General features: G+C 42.9%; 1 long non-coding RNA gene across 1 annotated transcript in view; it reads left to right on the top strand.

Annotated features, from left to right (window-relative positions):
- The first annotated feature begins 4,602 nt into the window (after nucleotides 1-4,602).
- Nucleotides 4,603-24,043, top strand: part of LOC142290506 (uncharacterized) — a 200,121-nt gene continuing 180,680 nt past the window's right edge. The window contains exon 1 of the long non-coding RNA XR_012750327.1: nucleotides 4,603-4,795. This is a non-coding gene — a long non-coding RNA (uncharacterized LOC142290506). The remainder of the gene's footprint in view (nucleotides 4,796-24,043) is intronic.

Genomic DNA, 24,043 nt, shown 5'->3' with positions numbered 1-24,043 from the left:
CTATTGGGACAGCAGTAGGATTAAGCTCATTCACTTTTGTATTTCAGGCCCTTTCACTTGGCCTGCAGTCCATGGCGGGTCTCGCAAGGGGACACCAGGGGGTGGCAGTTGCTAACCCAGCGACATTCTCCTTAGAGACCTGATCTAGGTAAAATGGATGACAAACCACTTTGCCTACCTCTTATCTGCATTTCCAGGGCTTGGGGTTGACCCTAGGGTTAGTCAGAAATCTATTTTTGGTCCAATACCTTCGCCACACCTTCCACAGATGCAGCTTTCCTTATCTTTCTTATCCTCCACAACTAACTCTAAACATGGCTTCTGCCTATCTTTATCAACTAAACTCCACCCTGAAGGGGATGTCTGAATAAGGCTGTAACAATAGACATTGTGGGTGGGGTTAGCTTTCTCAGCTCCCATGTATACCAAATCTAAATCTGAAAACTGTGTCAGAATCGCTGCACCCAGTAAATTAAGTGATACATCATTGGATTCAGTGTGTCTTTCTATACATTATGCTGCTCTCAGGTGAAGTAGCAAAAACCTTCTGACAGATTTCCTTTAACTACACAGCTATTTATGTCCCAACAAAGCAAAATTATTTCATATAGAGAATGTTTCCTCTAATGATGAATTTTAGGAGCCTTTGCTGGGGACTTTTACACTCTATTGGGAATCTGAGATGCAAGACCTACCTAAAATTAACTTTTTACAGATTTGGTGTTGGGTTAAATTTAGGAGTAAACTCTAAGTGATTACTTGGCCTGTTAAAGGGAAACTGTTGACAGATTTTTGCGGTCTAATATGAGAGCAGCATATTAAAGGGCCATAGACCCTATCCCTTACTAGGCTGCTTAGTGTAATTTTTATAAAATCATTGTTTTATCAGCAGGAGATTATCACAAGAGGACTATTAAATCTGTTGCCAGGTAGTCCAACTGTGACGCCCCTGGACTATCAGGTCATCACAGGGTACTGCACAAACTGCCATTCCGTGTAATATTCCACCTCCCTCTTGGTTCTATCTATTTTAATGGTGTTGCCTCCAACAGCAAATCAAATCCCAGATACACCCTGAAACACACCCACCAGGCACACCAGTTGACGGCTTGAGTGGAATAGAATCGCCCTCCTGGCGGGGCAGGGAGGGGAGGTGAGGAGTGTAGTCAGTAGAGAGTGAGAGAGTAGTCAGAGAGGGTGAGAGAGAGGAAGTCGGGAGCGGTGGCTCCTGGAGAATCTATCTAGGTTGCTCTGGGCCTAGAGGAGTCGAACCCCCGGTCGCAGGGGATTGTGGCAAGGTGCCTGGACCTGTCGAGGAGGATAGCCGGCAGCCAAGCACTATCACCGGTCCAGGACCAAGGGCACGACAAGGTACACGGACCCTAGGTCGGGGAGTAGCTTCAGGCAACCCGACAATTCACCTGAGGAGAACATAGCCTTTATGATCTGTTCCAACCCGCTCCAGAATCGGGGCATTAGCGCAACGAAGGGAATAGGAATTTCCAATCCAAAACGGTCCAGAAAATCCTAAGCGCGAGCCCTGAGAGCAAGCTCCCACATTTAGCCACAGTGGGGAGCGGGGCCTGGCAAGTTCCATACTACTGGGCCACCACATTGAAGTGAAACTTAGTGCCAGGAGGCAGGTCACGGATCACCAGGCAACACTATAGGGGACGGGACCCGGACGAGCTCCCCTCAGCGGCAGCGGTACCCAGAGAATTGGTTTACCCGATTGCCAGCGTCTGCTTATGAACTGAGTGAGTATGAGAGTGACCCCTGCATCCCACGGCACCCCACACCGAGTCCCGAGGCACTCCCCCTACCCGTGGAGGGCTACGACACCTTCCTGCCCCACTTCATCACCCCGGGTACTCCCAACGGCAGCAGCGGTACTCCCAAATTACCATACACAATGGGTGGCGTCATGAACTATACATCAACTCCCCTGTAAATACCCCCTTTCATTTGAGTTTCTGCACGACCCCGGGTCTGCAGACCCTCGAGCTACAGCGAACCTGTATCCGAGCAGCTCGGCTGCTTCAACGGGGGCGGCACACAACCACACCTCCACCACTGATTGGTAGCTTCCACCAGACAAAAACCCTTAAACTTACAGCAAATGTTATTAAGTGCTATCTTTAGCATAAATAAAACCAAGGAGCCAAGGAACTGATGATATAGCTGTGCCGCCCCCGTGCCAGCAGCCAGTGTTGCTCGGATCCGGATCTACGGTACGGCTCGAGGGGTTCTCCGGACCCGGGGGTCGCGCGGATACTCCGAATAAAGGGAGACGTATTTATACGGGATTGGTTGTAAAATGTCTGTGACGCCACCCACGGTGTGTGGTGAGATGCAGCTCCCGGGGACGTTGGGCTGGCAGCTGGATGTTAACCCCTCCGTGGGTAGGGATGTCTCTCTGCTGAGGATGGTGATTGCAGGGGCCGGCGCACCCAGCCAGGCCGGGGATGTTACTCACGGTCGAATAAAGCACACAAGTCTTGTGGTAAACAAGATGATGGCGTGATGGTGGCCGCCTGCCACAGACTGGTGTATCTGATCCCACACCCGGACTGGTAGTCAAAGTCTCTCTCCTCTGCATGCAGTGTGTTGTAGGTAGGACTTCCTGGTTTGAAACACAGGAGTCCGCTCCCGATCCTTCTCTTGGGAGCCGTACCCGTCTGACGCTGACCCTTGGGATCTACGGGCCCTGGTGGTTGCCCTATCCCTCTCGGTGGGTGGTTGTCTATTTTTTGGAACTTAGGTTGGGACAGGACCTAAAATCCTGCCCTCAATTGGTTAATTAGCTAGGCCGTTGGTGCCAGTCCTGGCTTCAGGGTCCAAGTACCCCCTCTGTGCACATGGTTTCCAGGTTGGTTTTCCAGTGTCGATACCGGCGGGCTACAACCCTGTCCCGGTCCACCTCGGATTCCCGGCAGCCATCTTCCCATCTCCTGCAGACTCTGGCTACCATCTGCCACCTAGCCAAGGTGTCAGGGCTCTGACCCTGGCACCTGTCAGCTTGGCACCTCCACTCCAACTTGAACTTGAACGTTAACTCACTGTTTTCCCGCCCAATGCTCTCAAGACCCCTAGGTGGGCGTTTCCTAACTGCCTGGTCCCGCCCACTTGTGTGTCTGTCCTTCCCTGGGGGGGTGACTAGGGTTTCAGGTCGGCTGATTTAACCCTTTGTGGGATAGGTGTTATGCGGGGTCCTATGTGTACATCTACCTGATTTTCCAGGGCGTTAAGTAGCCACTACAGAGACCCAATCTCAACACCATTGAGTCTGACTGGGATTACATGAACAGACAAAAGGAATTGCGCAAGCCTACATCCACAGAAGATCTCTGGTTAAAACAGGAAGAGGTTGTAAAAATCTTCCAGCTGAGCTCATTCAAAAGTTGTGTGCAAGTGAACCTAGAAAAATGTGATGCTTTGATGCTCTTTTAAAGGCAAAGGTCACACCAAATATTGAATAAAAAGATGATCCGGCACCTACATTTTTTTCTCTAAATATCTAGCCTTACACCCTAACCACTTTTGTAATTATGTTTATTAGACAATTCCCTACACTTCTTCCTATCTAGCCAATCCTTACATAGCAGGTGAAAAAAGTATTGAACACATCACCTATTTTCTAACTAATTATACTTTTAAAAGTGCTATTGACATGAATTTCTCACCGGATGTTGGCAACAACCCATCAATAGGCTCTGTGTTGCCTCTCTTCACCAGGCTCTGTGGGGTACTCTTAAAAAAGGTTGTGTGGCGACGCTGCCCAAGGCTCTGTGGAGGTACTCTTAAAAAAAGGGTCTGTGGGGGAAATCATAATAAAAGGTTTTTATTATAAGGAAAACCTGGTGACATGTTCCCTGTAAGGTGTAGCCTACTTGATGGTCAGAATCCAAGGTGCTAAACAATGTGTGCAAAGGCACTTAAGATGTGTAAGACGTAAATCTGGTACTGATAATATATCTGTTCATTGTTGGCTACTATATGAAATGACAATTAGGAGGCACACAATGTGCACCTTTCAACATTATAGGGACTGTGCTTTATATTGCTTAGAAGTTGTGTATGTTCATCTGTCTAAAAAATGATTTAAGGCTAGTACAAGAAAAGATACCAGCACATGTATGCTTATTTATGTCTTGATTGCTCAGATAATGAAGGATTTACCTGTAGACAATATGGTCACCATAAATAATTACTTCACATTTGTTGTGAAAGCTATATTTTCAAGAACTCAGAGCTTACATTGCTAAAACTGTAGAAACATGTGCTATTTGCTCCTCAAGCCGATAAGTCAAAGCTATGAGAAAATGGTTTTTTGGTATTTTTTGCTCGGTGTACCTTCGAAGACCTTAACAGACTCTGTGCGGCTTTACCTTCTCTCAGGAGAGCAGAGGGAATAACAGTCTGTTCCATATGCCATGGAGGATAGGACAGATGTTTCTATCACAAGGCAGCGGGGTCATATAACAAGAGATTTCCTCTACAGATGGCACTATGCATATGTCAAACAAGCCATCTCTATGTATTGACTATAAATAGTCGCAGCCAGAATGAGAATAAATAGGCCAGTGCGAGATGAATGGGATGCAGAGAGAGAATGGTTTGGATATTGCACATTGTTGCTCTGTGTGCTATTTTAATACTTTAGTGATATGTATACATATTTTAGCTGTTTGTAGTATATCACTAGCACAGGAAGGTACAGGGGTGTACCCATAGGAGTCCCTGCATCACAAGGTGTCATACTGGATATATAGAAGAGCAGCCCACAGGTCTAAAGGTAAGAACAACAGATACAAAGTGCTTATTTAAATAATGCTTGCAGCTCACATAGTGTGTGTGTGTGTGCGTGTGTGTATATGTGTGACTGTGTGAGTGTATATGTCTGTCTGTGTGTATATATATGTGTCTGTGTGTGTAAATATATGTGTGTGTGTATATATATATGTGTTTCTGTGTGTGTGTGTGTGTGTATATATGTGTGTGTATATGTGTGTCTGTGTGTGTATGTGTGTTTGTGTATATATGTGTGTCTGTGGTTGTATGTGTGTGTGTATATGTGTGTCTGTGTGTATATGTGTGTCTGTGTGTGTATGTGTGTGTATATATATGTGTTCTGTGCTGATCTCATAATAACTTTAAGATATAATTTTATCTACCAGGAACATTTGATGAGTTTTTGCTACATTCTATTTTGTCACGAGACTGCGGTTTTAATTAAAAAAAGAGGGGGTCAACAGGTACAAATCATATTCTATAAGATCGTGTCTTCTTCAGGAAGCAAAAAAGTTTTATAATAACTTTTTAGTTATACCTCTGTATATAACATAGAGTCCCAGGAGAAAAGATTTGGAAATAGTTAAAATGTCTTAGTTAGGCTATGTGCGCACAGTGCGTTTTTCACTGCGTTTTTGCGCGTTTTTCGGGTGCGTTTTTGGCCTCAAAACTGCAGGACTTTGCTTCCCCAGCAAAGTCTATGAGTTTTCATTTTTGCTGTCCGCACACATCTGTTTTTTTTACCTGGGATTTTGAGTTAAAAAGAAAACATAGACATGTCAGTTCTTTCCTGCGTTTGTCTGCGTTTTCCGCCCATGCAATGCATTTGAAAAACGCAGAGATCAAAAACGCAGCAAAACGCAGCCAAAAACGCACCAAATCGCGGCAAAAACGCATGCGTTTTTTGATGCGTTTTTTCGACGCAGGTGCATTTTTGTGCGTTTTTAGCGGCCAAAAACGCACAAAAACGCAGCGTCAAAAAGACGCAGTGTGCGCACATAGCCTTATTAGTTTAACATTTTTTTCATATATTGTTTTTTATTTCTTATGTATAAGTATTTTATTTTTTAGATTGTGCCATATACATTATACTATATTATAAATTATACTTTTACTCTAGTTATATTGCAGGTAGAGTCATATAAGTAATGGTATTGGTGCAAACGAGAGGAAACAAAAATGGCATCTTGCTTATTTAGGCTATGTGCGCACAGTGCGCTTTTCGCGGCGTTTTTGCGCGTTTTTCAGGTGCGTTTTTGGCCTCAAAACTGCATGACTTTGCTTCCCCAGCAAAGTCTATGAGTTTTCATTTTTGCTGTCCTCACACAACTTTTTTTTTAAGCTGCGTTTTTGAGTTTGAAAAAAAAAATGGACATGTTAATTCTTTCCTGCGTTTTTCTGCGTTTTCCCCCCATGCAATGCATTGGAAAAACACAGCAAAACGCAGAGATCAAAAACGCAGCAAAACGCAGCCAAAAACGCACCAAATCGCGGTAAAAACGCATGCGTTTTTTCGACGCGGGTGCGTTTTTGTGCGTTTTTAGCGGCCGAAAATGCACAAAAACGCAGCGTCAAAAAAACGCAGCGTGTGCGCATAGCCTAACAACCTAAACTTGACAGCCTAAAAAGAAAACTAAATGTTAATTAATTGATTAGATTTTCTATTGAAGTGATAAACCTATATATGATCACTGAAGTCTTTGTGAAGCAGGGATAAAACATAAAATCCTGGGCACTCGAGTTCAGCTTGATAAGTGTCAACGTTATGTTTAGTTATAATGTAATTCCCAATTTTAGGAATGAGACCCCAAAATCTCCAACTTGTACTCAAGACAACCTAAATGTTTCTCAATGATTTACATAACATAATAACCACAAATTGCTCTAATATTACATCCATACTTCTTTTTAATATCATGCATTTTGGTTATATACACAGTTCTCTGTTATGTCCATTTATATATTCGGTATACTAATGCAAAGGTACAGCAATGAGAACTTCAGTGCACAGTCTGTAGTGTTTGTATTGTGCTGCCCTCTTGTGTTACATATATTTTTGAAGTTACATCAAAATTATTCCAAATTTAATTCATGTTTTACATGTAAAATAATTGATTAATGCTCTATACGCTTCATAATAAGTACTCTTTACATTATGATAATTTTTTGTGTACTATGCTTGCGGCAATGGGGTCTTACAATTCAGAAAATTCAATGTTAGATTTGTCTGTTGGGTGCTAGGTTTTGTGTAATTGTGTGCAATTGCAGTTTTTTGATCAACGCATTTTAAAGTGCACCGAGGTCTTCTTCTTAATTGACTGTAGCATCCACCTCTACAACTAGGTCACGAGATGCCGGCATCTTTGTACTCCTCTGACCAACACACATAGTAAGTTATGATTTTTTTTACATGCAGTAAAATCTAAAATTCCAATCAAATTTGGAAGCACCATAAATATACTTCAAGGTATCACATCACTTTTACTGTACAATAAATGCCATGAAAAGAAAACCCAAAAAAGAATAAAGAAATTTTGTTTCTTTCACTACTTTACCCCACTTCAGATTTTTTAACAGTTTTCAGTACATTATATGGTACAGTGAATGGAGATCTGCGATGCCGATACAATTGAAAGTATGATCCTGATTGAAGGAATCCAATTGAAAAATAGTGAGTTTAAGATTTGCCTGTTCGCAGATGACATCATATTATCCCTATCAAATCCAGTAACTTCCATAACAGAAGTTCTGTATAGTTTAGATGAATTCGCAAGAATTTCTTTTTTTAAAGTAAATATTACAAAATCAAATATTTTAGAATTTAATTTCAGTCATGGTATAACAGAGGAAATTAAAAGTCTAACAGATTTTAATTGGGCTATACATACAATCTCATATTTGGGAATTGAACTAACTAGGGATATAAAATCCATAATTTAGCATTAATATGGAGAACCTAATTAAAATAATTCAGTCAGACTTAAAAAACTTAAAGTATGAACTCACTTGGTTTGGAAGAATATCATTTATTAAAATGGTGATTATTCCAAAAATATTATACTATTTTAGAACTATTCCCCTTTTTATTCCAGAAAATTACTTAAGTAAGATTCAGTCTCTCATTAATACCTGTGTTTCAAATAAAAAAAGAACAAGGGTAGCTAACTATATTCTAATGAAAAAGAAAAAAAGAGGAGGCTTAGGCTTACCTAATATTTACAGTTATTTCTATACTAATTTAATTAGACAAAGTCAAATTTGGTTTAAAGATAATCTTACTACTACATGGAAAGAGATTGAAACTGACTTACATAATAATATTCCTTTATATTCATTAATCATTCATAATCTAATGAATCCTCATCAACCTCTTCCTGAATCTCCCATTTTATGTGCAACTATCTTAACATGGAGAAAATTAGCGGCATTAAATAAAAAAAGTAATAAATATGAGCAAATAAAGAATATCCCACTTACCTTTTTCAATTGGCTCCCAGAAGTCAAAACTCCAGAATTATGGAGGAACAGAAATCTTAAAAAAAAATTTGGATTTACATGATGGGACTAATTTTATTTCTTTTCAAAACTCTAAAAAAACAACATGATTTACCAGATATTGATTTCTACAGCTATTTATCCATCAGAAAAAGTATCTCCGCTTTACTAAAAGACAACCATTTATTAACTGAACAATCCTGTAATCTTATCTGTAATGCCAATAATAATATTATTTGGCAAACTAGATCTATATATGAAATATTCAACAAAGACATTCTCTTTGAAAAAAGGCCATTTATGATAAAATGGGAAAAGAGTTAAAAAACACCTTTTCCTTGGAAAAGTGGAATAGATGTATTGGAGATACATACTCCTCTAATATATGTTTAACACTTCATGAAGCTTATTATAAATTGCTATCTAGGTTGTACTTTACTCCTCATAAGCTCTCGCTATTTTCAAGTAATAATTCCCATTTATGCTGGAGAGGATGTAATTTTTTTTTATAACTGAATGTTTTATTAAGATTTTCAAAACAGATACAAAAAAAAAATACATGGATGCATGGATATGTCTCACAAACTTGTTAATGACTGTAAACCAGAAATCAGTATCCATATTATCCACTAATACACTGAAAACAGGGAATATGACAAGACGAACAATACAATACTAGACAGGGAAACATAAGGGAGGGGGGATGGATTGGGGAGGGTGAGCATATCAGGCTTCCATCAAGGCCGTACTTCACTGTTATTCTTTGTTGGCCCAATAAGTATCCCAAAGTGACCAAACACTCTCAAAAAGATCTACTGTGTTATTTGACAGGGCAGATAAATACTCCATCCTTCTCACATCTTGGATCCGAGATTGGAGATCGGTAAGTGAGGGTGGATGAGCTAACTTCCAGTTGCGGGCAATCAGACATCTAGCTGCTGTGGTCATGTGTAATAGTAACCGCTTCACTCTTTTCCCCAGCTGAGCAAGTGGTATATTTAATAAATAGAATTTAGGGTCCAGGGGAATCCGAAGATTAGTTACTTTATAAATAAGAGATTGCACCAACCTCCAGAAACACTGGATATTTGGGCATACCCAGAATATGTGCGGTATGTCTCCTCCTGTGGCTCCACACCTCCAACAGTTGTCAGGTATAGCTGGGTTTAGTTTATGTAGTAGTGATGGGGTGTGATACCAATACATGAGTAATTTATACTGATTTTCCTTATAGACATAGCATGAAGATGTCTTAGAGGCCGTATCCCAGATCCGCCTCCACATACACAAGGGAATGGACTCACCAAGGAAATCTTCCCATTTCCTCATATATGTATGATTTGGCTTGTCTTCCGGGCACGGAGCCATTAAAATACGATATATATCGGAGATGAGGCCTTTAGTAGAGGCCCCAGCTCTGCACAATCTCTCAAAGTGTAGGGATAGAGACTTCTAATGAGGCAAAAAGGGAGTGCATCAGGTGTCTAACTTGTAAATACCGATATTGGGAATTGCCTGGGAGATTAAATTTAGCAGCTATGGTGGCGTATGGGAGAAGGACTCTGGAGTGTGCGTCTACTATGTCAGCAAAGCAAAAGAGTTTCCTGTCAAACCATGTTTTTGTCGTTATACCATGCATACCGTCCGTCATTCTGGGATTAAAAAGAAAAGAAGTCAAGGGAGAGTGTTCAGATTTAAGTGGAAACTTCTTGACACAACAGTCCCATATCCTCTTCGTAAAGGCTATAGGGCCCAGGGTATGTGGGTCAGGCTTATTAGATGAGGTGCCCCAAAGGTAGGAGTTAGGGTGTATTGGGGCTAGTCATAACTTCTCTATTTCCATCCATCTAGAGAAGGCACTGCGATTAGACCATGCAGGGATGTGACGTAAGTGTGCTGCCCAGTAGTACTTAGTAATATCAGGGACCCCCAGGCCTCCTCTCAGTTTACTGTCAAATAATGTTGTTTTCTTGATTCTATGTCTCTTATGGGCCCAAACAAATTGAAGTATACTAGACTGAATGTTGCGCAATTCTTTGTATGGTACACACACCGGAAGGGTCTCAAACAGGTAAAGGAGCTTTGGCAGAACAGACATTTTGACTGCAGAGATTCTTCCAAACAGAGACAATGGGAGCTTGTTCCAATTGAGCAGGAGCCTTTTTATCTCAGTAAATAAACTAGGATAGTTCTGCTGATACAAGAGCTTATACTTAGATGTTAATTGTATCCCAAGGTATGTCAAGGATATATTTCTCCATTTATAATTGTAGTTTCCCTGTAAGGAGGAGACCCGCATCTGTGGAATATTAAGAGGCAGAGCTTCTGTTTTGTTCTGATTGACCTTATACCCTGACAACCTTCCAAATTGTAGTAACAAGGAATGCAAATTCGGGAGGGTGATATGTGGTTGGGACAAGATCAATAGGACATCATCCGCATATAGAGATAGCTTAAACTCCTTATCTCGTACCATTACTCCATGTATATTAGGGTCATTGGGAATAGCAGCAGCCAATGGTTCAATACACATGACAAAGAGAAGGGGGGACAAAGGGCATCCCTGACGAGTGCCATTGTGTATTTGAAAGGGTTGGGATGTGGCATAAGGAAGCTTGACCGAAGCTGAGGGGCATGAATATAGACTTTTCAGGGCAGTAATAAATGGACCTGAAATTCCAAATTGATGCAATGTTTCGAACATGAATGGCCACCCCAGACGGTCAAACGCCTTCTCCGCATCCAAACTAAGAAGGAGTGCTTCACTCTCTGACTTATTAACAACCTCTACTAAGTCAATGATCTTCCTAGTATTGTCCCCTCCCTGTCTACAAGGGACAAAACCCACCTGGTCTTTATGTATTAGGTGAGGAAGTAGAACTGAAAGGCGTAGAGCTAGTAGTTTAGTGAAGATTTTCAAATCAGCATTAAGGAGTGCTATGGGCCTATAGTTGGCACATTCCATAGCATCCTTCCCAGGTTTGGGTATAAGCGTAATATATGAATGTAACATACTTGTGGGTATAGGGGAGCCCGTGAGGAAGCTATTAAATAATTTAACTAAATAGGGGGTAAGTCGATCCGCAAATGCCTTGTAGTAGAAGTATGTCAGGCCGTCTGGACCCGGTGATTTTCCATTAGGAAGTAGTTTAAGCACCTCCCCTACCTCTTCACACGTGATTTCTTTATTTAGTGTGTTTACGGCAGTCTTAGTAAGGGTAGGCAGCTTACACTGCTCAAGAAAGGAGTGGATTAGCTCCCTCTGTTTTCCTGGGTCTGTAGGAAGGGTGCTGGGCAAAGAATACAATCTTGACAAATAATCCTGAAAAATCTTTGCAACTTTAGTGGGGTCATATAACGTATTCCCTCCCGAATCTCTCAAGCCATAAACGGATGAGTTCCCCCTCTCCTCCCTAAGTTGGCGGGCTAAAAGAGAGTGCGATTTATTTCCTTTGTCATAGTATTTATGCCTGCTATAGAGTAGTAATTTTTCTGTTATATTGACCTCTAGGTCCTTCAGTTGGGCACGAGTCTTTACTATACCTCTAAGGGTACGTATTGATGGGTTAAGGGTCATCCTATGTTCTAAGTCTCTGAAACTTTTAAGGAGCTGATCTCTCTGATATAGTCTATCTTTTTTGATGCGGGAGCTTAAAGCTATGCATTGCCCTCTAAAGACGGCCTTATGGGCTTCCCAGATAGTAGAAAAATTGGGCACTGACCCCTCATTGTTCTCAAAGTATTCCATCAATCCTGCTTCCAGTTTGTCTCTGTAGGAAGTTCTCTTGAGGAGGGACTCATTGAGCCTCCAGTGGCAGACTCTTGTACGTTGGGTTGTCTGATCTAGGGTGAGAGTCATTGGCGCGTGGTCTGACCACGTTATTGCACCAATATCCACTTTGCTCGTCCATCTAAGGGCCTGAATGTTGCCAAAGAAGAAATCGATCCTGGTGTGTGTACCATGAGGGGGAGAGTAGAAGGTAAAGGTTTTTTCTGAGGGATGTTTAACTCGCCACAAATCAAATAAGGCAAACCTGCGGATCAGTCTTCGAAAGGCAGCTGTCAATTTACGTTGAGACGGGCTCGACAATTGATTGTTAATGGTCAACCTGTCTAAAGAGTCAGAGAAAATAGTGTTAAAATCTCCACCCACTATCCACACTGAGGGGGGAAGGCGTGTTAATTTGAGGAATACCCGGTTCAAAAAAAGGATCTGGGAGGTGTTAGGGGCATAAATGTTACACAAAAGGTTTGGAACTTCCTTATATGTCCCTTGTAGGATAAGGTATCTACCCTGTGGGTCTGCCAGGGAAGTAGTAACTTGAATGGGACAGGTCCTTGATATCAAGATCGCCACACCGGCTTTTTTCCTTTCCTGAGAGGCTAAAAAAATCGTAGGGTAAAGGTGTTTGGCGAAATTGCAGTTCCCGTTGAGATTCAAGTGCGTTTCCTGCAAGAAAACCACATCAGCTCGCTGGGTCCGCATCTCACCTAGTGCCATTCGCCTCCAAATGTTTGAGTTTAAACCCTTAACATTTAGTGTTAAAATTTTAACCATATTTTAAGTTATAGTAGTATAAAGCAAAATTAGCATTACATACAAAGGCTAACCGGGTATTGCCCATCTCAAACTTGCCTGACGGCCCATGATGGATGTCTCTCAATGGGGTACTAAAGATTCCCTCACCACAATCAGGGTAAACACATAAGGAATGGTAAAAGACAATGACAAAACACATAACATATAAAGCATAACATTTACATGTCATAAATGTTACCGGTGAGGAGTGAAGCCGCAGGCAAAAGCCTTCACCTCCGCCTCCGTCCTCCCCGGTCAGGGTCAAAGAAGAAAAAATTGGCATAATTTAAAACTTTACCAATATCTAAACCCTAACCTCCTATACCCACTCTTCCGTAGGAGGAACCAGGGTAATTCTAACCCTTAAAGGGAGTTTGTGGCTATGGACACACTGCTATCACAGTCAGTGTCTAAAGCTAGATTCTAAACATCTAAGAGAGGGGAGCACTCGGATCTCACCACCCTAGTAGCAAACCAATGCAAATGATATGAGGAATCGTAACCAGATATATCAATATCAGAAAAGAAAAAAGAAAGTGAACAACTAGTTATGAAAGAAAAGACCAACCAAAGTCCTTATAATAAATCGGGGAAGGCATGAAGCCACCCCCCCAAGGGGGGGACTACAGCCTGGAACCAGAGACTCAAACTCAGGGCTCCTGTTCCTAGAAGAAAGAAAAAATAAAATTGTCGTCTCAGGTCGGAGCCGGTCGTGCCTTAGGCCGTGATGAGGGAGAACCCCCCTTAGAGTCCACTTGTTGCCAGATCGGACGGGGTGGATTGGATGGCATCTCCAATTCCCAGTCCACCAGGGAAGGCGAAGGGATTCCCAGATCAGTGCAGAAGGCTGGGAGGTCCTGAGTAGAGCGTAGCACAGCCGTACGACCATCTTTTGAGGCTATGAGGGCAAACGGGAACCCCCAGCGGTATCGGATGCCCTTATCTTTTAGGGATGCAAGTAGTGGCTGCAGATGTCTCCTTTTCTGTAAGGTGATCCAAGATAGATCAGGGAATAATTGGATCCGAGTCCCTTTATATTCAATTCCCTCCGAAGTGCGGGCTTTGGCCATGATAGACTCTTTTAGTTGGAAGTCATGGACACAACAAATAATGTCACGAGAGTAATTTTGAGGCCCCCTGGGGCGTAATGCTCTATGTGCTCTGTCCAATTTTATCCTTTGAGTTGTAGGGCGCTCCAGTACAGTGTTGAATATGGTTTCAAGTATGGCGTGGACGTCTTCACTACCTGTAGCCTCAGGGACGCCTCTCACTCGGATATTATTACGGCGCCCCCTATTGTCTAGGTCCTCCAGATGTTTGTTAGTTTCACTCAGAGCCCGAGCATAAGAGGTCACGTTCTTTTGTAATTTGATGATGTACTGTCTAGTGGTATCGTGATCCTTTTCCACTGAGTCCACTCTATCTGCTAGAAGCCCAACATCTTGGCGGATTGAGTTAATCTCTGACTTACAGGTTTCTTTTACTTCCGAGATCAGGGATCTGAAGTCTTCCTTGGTAGGAAGGAGATCCAGATACTTTTTTAATTTTCTGTGGTCAAAATGGTGTTCCATATCTCCCGGCTCAGATTCTGATGGGGAGTCGCGTGACCCTCCTCCGTCTTCCTGTTGAGACATCAAAGCAGACAGCGAAGGCGTAGAGTCTAGGTCCATATTCACAGAACCCGACTGCGTAGTTTTATTTTTCTCTTGATTGCTTTTATGGGTTGATTGTTGTCGTGACTTTGGTGGCATGGGGTCACTCACTGCACGGTCTCTTTTAGTAAGAAACTTGTCTAGAGGGGTCACAAACGACTGCCCCCCTTTCAGTCTATATGACCAGCTTGGACCTCTTCTCCTCCTCACCCCAGCCAGATCGTCACCTGGTCTGCACAATATATTATGTCACCTTTCAATATTGTTTATAGATGTAAGACCGTTAAAGTTATAGTTGTTCACTTATGTCCTCTATCTGGGCGGTAAGACAAGCCCCCCTCTACTCAGACATTATACAGGGGTGCACATCTCTTTCATGGCTCCGTTCTGTGAAAATCTCTTTTGCAGCAAGTTATTATTCCAATGTCCACAAGATGGCAGCAGAGTACAGTGCAGAAAGTGAGGGATTTTTCTATATAGAGAAAAGGCAGGCTCTGAAAAGACAGTTATACAGCACTACCCCGAATTTTCTTCCTTCTCCCTTCTTAACTTATATCATGGAAGAGGAAACCGTAGCACCCCTCTCCTTGTACTGCCACAGGATCAGACTTGAGTCAGGGGTTAACTCTTCAGATGTTATAAGGGCACCGGATGTTATCAGATCTCAGGGCTTACTTTCTTCTCTGGAGGTCTTAGCTTTCCCTCTTCTCCCCCCCTCCAGGTAAACCAGCCTCAGCCTCCTCCACACCCGTATGCAGCCCCTGTGTTTCTTATCAGAGCAATGCGACTCGTGCTGCGGGGGTGAGGGTTAATTTACAGCCCTAGTGAATAATGGTGCTCTCGTGCATGGCACTGGCTTTAGAGCCAGGGGGTGTATGTGTCCTAGGACCAGCCAGTTACCCGGCTGGTTGTCGCCCCTATGCACGGGGGATTTCCACTCACCAGCCTCCTCTCTCTTGCCGGTCGCCTGTCACTTCACTGCCTGCTTCCAGCCGGCTCTCTCTCAGGCCCGACAGTCACCAGGCGGCTCCCCCTCACTGTGTCTGGCTCGTGCTCCACTCTGCTTCAGTGTCTCTCCCTCCTCCAGGCCGGGTAAGTGTCTGCTTCTCCTCTGCTTTGGGACTTCTGGGTATCCCTTCCTCCCTTGTGTTCTTCCCGGATTTTCAAGCCTCTGCTCCCTCTTCACCCGTCGGCTCTCCTTCCTCTGGGCGGTTTTCCGGAGAGGATGTAATTTAAAGGGAGATATTCTTCACATATTTTGGTCTTGTCCCAAATTGAGATGTCCTTGGAGGGAGGTTAACCTTTTAATAAACCAAATACTTGGAAATAGTATCACTATTACACCTCAAATGGCTCTTCTTTCATTAGATTTAGATAGCATTACCAAAGACAAATACCTAGTTATTCACATTTTTTTTAATTGTCAAAATTCATATAGCGGCTAAATGGAAAGAGACAGATATACCATCTATTACAGAAATTAAAGAAACGATAATGCTTCATAATAATTATGAGAGAAGTTTCGCCACTTTTAATAATCGATACCCAAAATACGAAAACATTTGGGAAAGATGGAATAACCTAATGATAAGTAACTCTATTTAAACCTGCATTTTGTTTTTTTTTTTATTTCCCCCTCTCCCATTTATATATTTAATAATTTACGTTTCTAAAATATCCCTGTGGTTATGATTGATCAATATGTTGTAATTTGGTGATTTCCACTCCAATGAGTAAGGAAGACAGATTAAATGTTAATGTATTTTATTGTTGTAGTAGTTTAGTAGGTAGTGGTTAAATTTAAAAGTAACATTCTATAACCTAGAATATTGACATGTGGTGTTGTTTACTAAAATCAGCAATGTATATTTTCATAACATGTCTGGTTATATTCATATTACTTTGTGTTAAATTAATAAAAACATTTAAATGAGAGTATGATCCTGGGCGGGGGGCCCGCAGGCTGGGAGGGGGCCGAGTACAAACACTGGCACTGGGCCCCTGATTCACGGGCCCCATAGCAGCCTTGTGGCCTGCCACCATTAGCGGTATGCCACTGCCACAGTTGTGTACAGAGATTAGCTTTGTATCCATCATATCTTCCATGCTATCATATGTGTTTAAATGTTTTTGTTCTTTGTCTGTGAAGACTATAACAAATCTTTTTTTTATAATATTGCTACAATAAAATGTTATTTTTAATGACCAGAACTCCTTTTTTTTCTTTTTTTTTTTTTTCATATCATGACATTGAGCGGTTCATATACTAACCACATTTGGAAGACCTTGTCACCCTGTGGTCTAGTCCTTTCTGAGTATGCGCCTTATGGATATTGTTTGCATATAGCAATGGGTCCCACTAGTCTTCCAAATAATGTTCCCCCATTGTCCTCCATACAGAATAATGGGCCCCACATAGTTCACCATATAGTATAATACTCCCCTATGGTCCTCCATAAAGTATAATTGGTCCCACATAAACCTCTATATTGTCTAATGCACCCCATAGTCATCCATGTATTATAATGCACCTCGTAGTCCTCCATATATTGTAATCATCCCCCATACTCTTTCCTATGGAATAATGCACCCCATAGTCCTTCATACATCATACTGCATTTCCCATATATTAAAATGCATCATTCATAGTCCTTCATATTGTATAATGCACCCCATAGTCCTCCATGTTTTATTAACCCCTTCACCCCCGGCCACTAAAACACCCTAATGACCGGGCCATTTTTTGCAATTCTGACCAGTGTCACTTTGACAGGTTATAACTCTGGAACGCTTCAACGGATCCTGGCGATTCTGACATTGTTTTTTCGTGACATATTGTACTTCATGTCAGTGGTAAATTTAGGCCGATATTTTTTGCGTTTATTTGTGAAAATTTAGGAAATTTGGCGAAAATTTTGAAAATTTCGCAAATTTCAAACTTTGAAAATTTATGCCCATAAATCTGAGAGATATGTCACACAAAATAGTTACTAAATAACATTTCCCACTTGTCTACTTTACATCAGCGCAATTTTCGAAACAAATTTTTTTTCCGTTAGGAAGTTAGAAGGGGTCAAAGGTCATCAGCAAATTCTCATTTTTCCAACAAAATTTACAAAATAATTTTTTTAGGGACCACATCACATTTGAAGTGACTTTGAGAGGCCGAGGTGACAGAAAATACCCAAAAGTGACCCCATTCTAAAAACTACACCCCTCACACTGCTCAAAACCACATCCAATAAGATTATTAACCCTTTAGGTGCTTCACAGGAACCAAAGCAATGTGGAAGGAAAAAATGAAAATTTTACTTTTTAACACAAAAATGTTACTTTAGCCATAAAATTTTCATTTTTACAAGGGAGAAAAGAGAAAGTACACAATACAATTTATTGTGCATGTTCTCCTGAGTACGCTGATACCCCATATGTGGTAAAAATCAATTGTTTGGGCGCACGGCAGAGCTCGGAAGGGAAGGAGCGCCATTTGAATTTTTGAACGCAAAATTAGCTGCACTCATTAGCGGACGCCATGTCGGGTTTGAAGACCCCCTGAGGTGCCTAAACAATGGAGCTCCCCCATAAGTGACCCCATTTTGGAAACTAGAGGCCTCAAATAATTTTTCTAGATGTTTGGTGAGCACTTTGAACCCCTGGGGGCTTCACAAAAGTTTATAGCGTTGAGCCGTGAAAAGAAAAAAAAAAATTTTTACCACAAAACGGTTGCTTCAACTAGGTAGCTTTTTTTTTCACAAGGGTAACAGGAAAAAATGCACCATAAAATGTATTGTGCATTTTCTCCTGAGTACGCAGATACCTCATATGTGGTGGAAAGTAATTGTTTGGGCGCATGGCGGGGCTCAGAAGAGAAGGAGCGCCATTTGACAGCAAAATTGGTTGGAATCATTAGCGGACACCATGTCACGTTTGGAGACCCCCTATGGTGCCTAAACAGTGGAGCTCCCCCACAAGTGACACCATTTTGGAAACTAGAGCCCTCAAATAATTTTTCTAGATGTTTGGTGAGCACTTTGAACACCTGGGGGCTTCACAGAAGTTTATAGCGTTGAGCCGTGAAAAGAAAAAAAAATTTTTTTACCACAAAACGGTTGCTTCAACTAGGTAGCTTTTTTTTTCACAAGGCTATCAGGAAAAAATGCACCATAAAATGTATTGTGCATTTTCTCCTGAGTACGCAGATACCTCATATGTGGTGGAAAGTAATTGTTTGGGCGCATGGCGGGGCTAAGAAGAGAAGGAGCGCCATTTGACAGCAAAATTGGTTGGAATCATTAGCGGACGCCATGTCACGTTTGGAGACCCCCTATGGTGCCTAAACAGTGGAGCTCCCCCACAAGTGACACCATTTTGGAAACTAGAGCCCTCAAATATTTTTTCTAGATGTTTGGTGAGCACTTTGAACACCTGGGGGCTTCACAGAAGTTTATAGCGTTGAGCCGTGAAAAGAATTTTTTTTTTTTTTACCACAAAACGGTTGCTTCAACTAGGTAGCTTTTTTTTTCACAAGGGTAACAGGAAAAAATGCACCATAAAACGTATTGTGCATTTTCTCCTGAGTACGCAGATACCTCATATGTGGTGGAAAGTAATTGTTTGAGCGCATGGCGGGGCTCAGAAGAGAAGGAGCGCCATTTGACTTTTCAAACGCACAGACGCAGTGCACTGATCGGCCGCTGCAGGACGCACGGTCGGATGCGATAAAAAAAAGCGTCGGGGATACGTAAAAAAAAAAGTCACGCCAAAAATTGACCATGGATGCAGATACGTTATGTGCATCCCTGATCAGCGCTTGGCGGGACGCACGGACGGAGGCGATACAAAAAGCGTCGCAAATACGGAAAAAAGTCACGCCAAAAATTGAGCAGGGATGCCGATCCGTTATCTGCATCCCTGATCAGCGCTCGGCGGGACGCACGGACGGATGCGATACAAAAAGCGTCGTGAATACGGAAAAAAGTCACGCCAAAAATTGACCATGGATGCCGATCCGTTATATGCATCCCTGATCAGCGCTTGGCGGGACGCACGGACGGATGCGATACAAAAAGCGTCGGGGATACGGGAAAAAAAGTCACGCCAAAAATTGAGCAGGGATGCCGATCCGTTATGTGCATCCCTGATCAGCGCTTGGCGAGACGCACGGACGGATGCGATACAAAAAGCGTCAGGGACACGGAAAAAAAAGTCACGCCAAAAATTGAGCAGGGATGCCGATCCGTTATCTGCATCCCTGATCAGCGCTTGGCGGGACGCACGGACGGATGAGGTGTAAAAATGGACAGGGGATACGGAAAAAAAAAAAAAAAAAGTTATACTCACAGTACCCACAGGACTAGCAGGAGGATCACTGACCAGAAGAGCTGCAGAGGAACAGATGGCAGAGAGATGGACAGCTTTACAGGAGCAGCAGGCAGATCAGCAGAATGCCCAGGAAGGACCCAGCGATGGACGCAGATGTGATCAGGCCGGTGAAGACAGGTAAGAGGACGTCGGGGGAGAGCAGAGGGGGAAAGGGGGGGGGGTGAGAGCAGAGGGGGAGGGGGGAGAGCAGAGGGGGAGAGCAGAGGGGGAGGGGGGGAGAGCAGAGGGGGAGACCGGAGAGGGAGCTGCAGAAGCAGAATAGAAATAATGGGGGAGGCAGTCAGATCGCGGGGGGAGCGGATCGGGATGTCGGGGGGGGGGGGGGGTGGTTGGGGGGAGCAGATCGCGGGGGGGGCACGGCAGGGGCTATCACGGCAGCGCGCAGGGGCACCACGGGAGCGCGCACGGGCTGCAAAGTGAGCACAGTACTCACTTTGCAGCAGCAGCGGTGGTAGCAGATCGGGATGCCGGGGGGGGGGCAGATCGGGGCGTAGGGGGGCAGATCGGGGCGTAGGGGGGCAGATCGGGGGGGGGCACGGGCAGGGGCCTTCACGGGAGCGCGCAGGGGCCTTCACGGGAGCGCGCAGGGGCCTTCACGGGAGCGCGCAGGGAGCGGAATACTTACCATTAGAGCTGCAGCGGCGGAGACATCAGAGGCGGCGGCGGCAGCAGCAGCGGTGGCGTGGTACCAAAAGTACCAGCCACTCCACGCTGCAGCCATGTTGGGGGAGGGCTCGCAGGCCAGCACAGGCCTGGGGAGGGCGGCCACCGGCAGATCAGACCGCCCCACTGCACACTGATTGGAGCGATTGCGCGTCATAGCACGATCGCTCCAATCAGTGCTGCAGGGGCTGGGGGCGGCATGTTTGAGGTCCACCTATGATATGCTGCTGCAGCTGCGGCATCTCATAGCTGGATCTCACAGGATCGCACTAATTCGGGCATTATTTTTGCCGAAATTAGTGCGATCGATGTGGTTGGCGGTTCAGATTTGAACAGCCAATCACATCGATCGTCGATAGGGGGTGGCGATGCCGCCCCCCCTGGGGTCAAGCAAAGGTCCCCTGCTGTAAGAAACAGCAGGGGACATCATTTGAAAGCCGTTGCTATGGCCACGGCAATCAAATGAAGTTTAGGCCGTAAAATTACGTCCCTGGTCGTTAAGTCACGTTAAAATAGGACGTAATTTTACGGCCCGCGGTCGTGAAGGGGTTAAGCAGCCCCCATATTCCTCCATATAGTAGCATGCAGCCTCCGTATTCCTCCATATACTGTATTATGTAGCCCCCATACAGTATAATGCACCACCACATTCCTCCATACAGTACTATGCAGCTCCATATTCCTCAATATAGTATTATGTAGCCTCCATATTCCTCCATATAGTATTATGCATCCCCCAAATTCCATGATATATTATTATGCAGCCCCCATATAGCATAATGCACCCCGTATTCTTCCATATACAGTGCTGGCCAAAAGTATTGGCACCCCTGCAATTCTGTCAGATAATACTCAGTTTCTTCTTGAAAATGATTGCAATCACAAATTCTTTGGCAATATTATCTTCATTTCATTTGTCTTCAATGAAAAAAAAAAAATTGTCATAAAGCCAAATTGGATATAATTCCACACCAAACATAAAAAAGGGGGAGGACAAAAGTATTGGCACTGTTTTAAAAATCATGTGATGCTTCTCTAATTAACAGCACATGTAACTTACCTGTGGCACCTAACAGGTGTTGGCAATAACTAAATCACACTTGCAGCCAGTTGACATGGATTAAAGTTGACTCAACCTCTGTCCTGTGTCCTTGTGTGTACCACATTGAGCATGGAGAAAGGAAAGAAGTCCAAAGAACTGTCTGAGGACTTGAGAATCCAAATTGTGAGGAAGCATAAGCAATCTCAAGGCTACAAGTCCATCTCCAAAGACCTGAAAGTTCCTGTGTCTATGGTGCGCAGTGTCATCAAAAAGTTTAAAGCCCATGGCACTGTGGCTAACCTCCCTAGATGTGGAAGGAAAAGAAAAATTGATGAGAGATTTCAACGCAAGATGTGCGGATGGTGGATAAAGAACCTCGACTAACATCCAAACAAGTTCAAGCTCCCCTGCAGTCCGAGGGTACAACAGTGTCAACCCGTCGGCGTCTGAATGAAAAGGCAAGTAGGTTAGGACCCTGCTTCACCAATTAGGTGCTCTGGAGAAAAATATATATATGTAGGAAAGAACTCCGGCACTCTTAGTAACCCCAATAAGAGACTTAAGCAGTAGTGATGTTCAAATAGAATTTTTTATTCAGAGAAAAAGTCCATAAATAAACGTTTTCGACCTAATTCGGTCTTCCTCAGAAAGGACTTATCTATGGAGATGCAGGGTAAAATTATGATCTTCCTTTGTAAGATCCTCCTTTATGGATCCACTGATTCAGAACAGACCTGTTATAATGAAAAAGCGTTCTTTGAATAAGGTTTTTTTTAAATATTTCTATCTGACGTGAAGTCCACGGAGCGGTTCCCCACACACATATGTCCACTTTGTAACATAATCGTGAGGGCTTTCCTCTTTTGTTCAGTATTGTCCAATCCAACCTCATTTAAGATATCCAATTTATAGGACGATATTCTGAATATATGCTATTGAATGGTCGTATTGGCAGCTGATTTTTACATCTGTTTTCATACCGTAATGATGAACTGATCGGCCTAAACACGTGGTAAGGTCATTTCCCCGTGAAACTATTAAGACGTCAGATAGAAATATTTAAAAAAACCCTTATTCAAAGAACGCTTTTTCATTATAACAGGTCTGTTCTGAATCAGTGGATCCATAAAGGAGGATCTTACAAAGGAAGATCATAATTTTACCCTGCATCTCCATAGATAAGTCCTTTCTGAGGAAGACCGAATTAGGTCGAAAACGTTTATTTATGGACTTTTTCTCTGAATAAAAAATTCTATTTGAACATCACTACTGCTTAAGTCTCTTATTGGGGTTACTAAGAGTGCCGGAGTTCTTTCCTACATCTGAATGAAAAGGGACTGTATGGTAGGATACCCAGGAAGACCCCACTTTTTACCCAGAGACATAAAAAAGCCAGGCTGGAGTTTGCCAAAACTTACCTGAGAAAGCCTAAAACGTTTTGGAAGAATGTTCTCTGGTCAGATGAAACAAAAGTAAAGCTTTTTGGGAAAAGACATCAACATACAGTTTACAGGAAAAAAAAGAGGCATTCAAAGAAAAGAACACAGTCCCTACAGTAAAACATGGCGGAGGTTCCCTGATGTTGCTTTGCTGCCTCTGGCACTGGACTGCTTGACAGTGTGCATGGCATTATGAAGTCTGAAGACTATCAACAAATTTTACAGCATAATGTAGGGCCCAGTGTAAGAAAGCTGGGTCTTCCTCAGAGGTCATGGCTTTTCCAGCAGGACAATGAACCAAAACACACTTCAAAAAGCACTAGAAAATGGTTTGATAGAAAGCACTGTCGTGTCGACTACTAAAGTGGCCAGCAATGAGTCCAGACCTGAATCCCATAGAACACCTGTGGAGAGATCTCAAAATGGGAGTTTGGAGAAGGCACCCTTCAAATCTCAGGGACCTGGAGCAGTTTGCCAAAGAAGAATGGTCTAAATTCCAACAGAGCATTGTAAGAAACTCATTGATGGTTACCGGAAGCGGTTGTTCGCAGTTATTTTGGCTAAAGGTTGTGCAACCAAGTATTAAGCTAAGGGTGCCAATACTTTTGTCTGTCCCATTTATGGAGTTTTGGGTGAAATGATCAATGATTTGATTTTTGTTTAATTCTCTTTTGTGTTTTTTCATTGCAAGCAAAAATAAATAATACAAAAGAATTTGTGATTGCAATCATTTTCAAGAAGAAACTGAGTATTATCTGACAGAATTGCAGGGGTGCCAATACTTTTGGCCAGCACTGTACTATAATGCACCCCCATATTGCTCCATATATTATAATGCACCCCCAAATTCCTCCATATATTATTATGTAGCATCAATATAGTATTGTGCACCCCCATATAGTATTATGCACCCCCATATAGTAATATGCAGCCTCCATATACTATTATGCAGCCCCCAAATAGTAGTATGCAGCCCCATATTGTTTAATGCACCCGCATA

Source organism: Anomaloglossus baeobatrachus, chromosome 2 (genome assembly GCF_048569485.1).
Source record: "Anomaloglossus baeobatrachus isolate aAnoBae1 chromosome 2, aAnoBae1.hap1, whole genome shotgun sequence".
In the NCBI taxonomy this organism is placed as follows: Eukaryota; Metazoa; Chordata; class Amphibia; order Anura; family Aromobatidae; genus Anomaloglossus; species Anomaloglossus baeobatrachus.
This window is presented reverse-complemented; position numbering and strand designations above follow the sequence as displayed.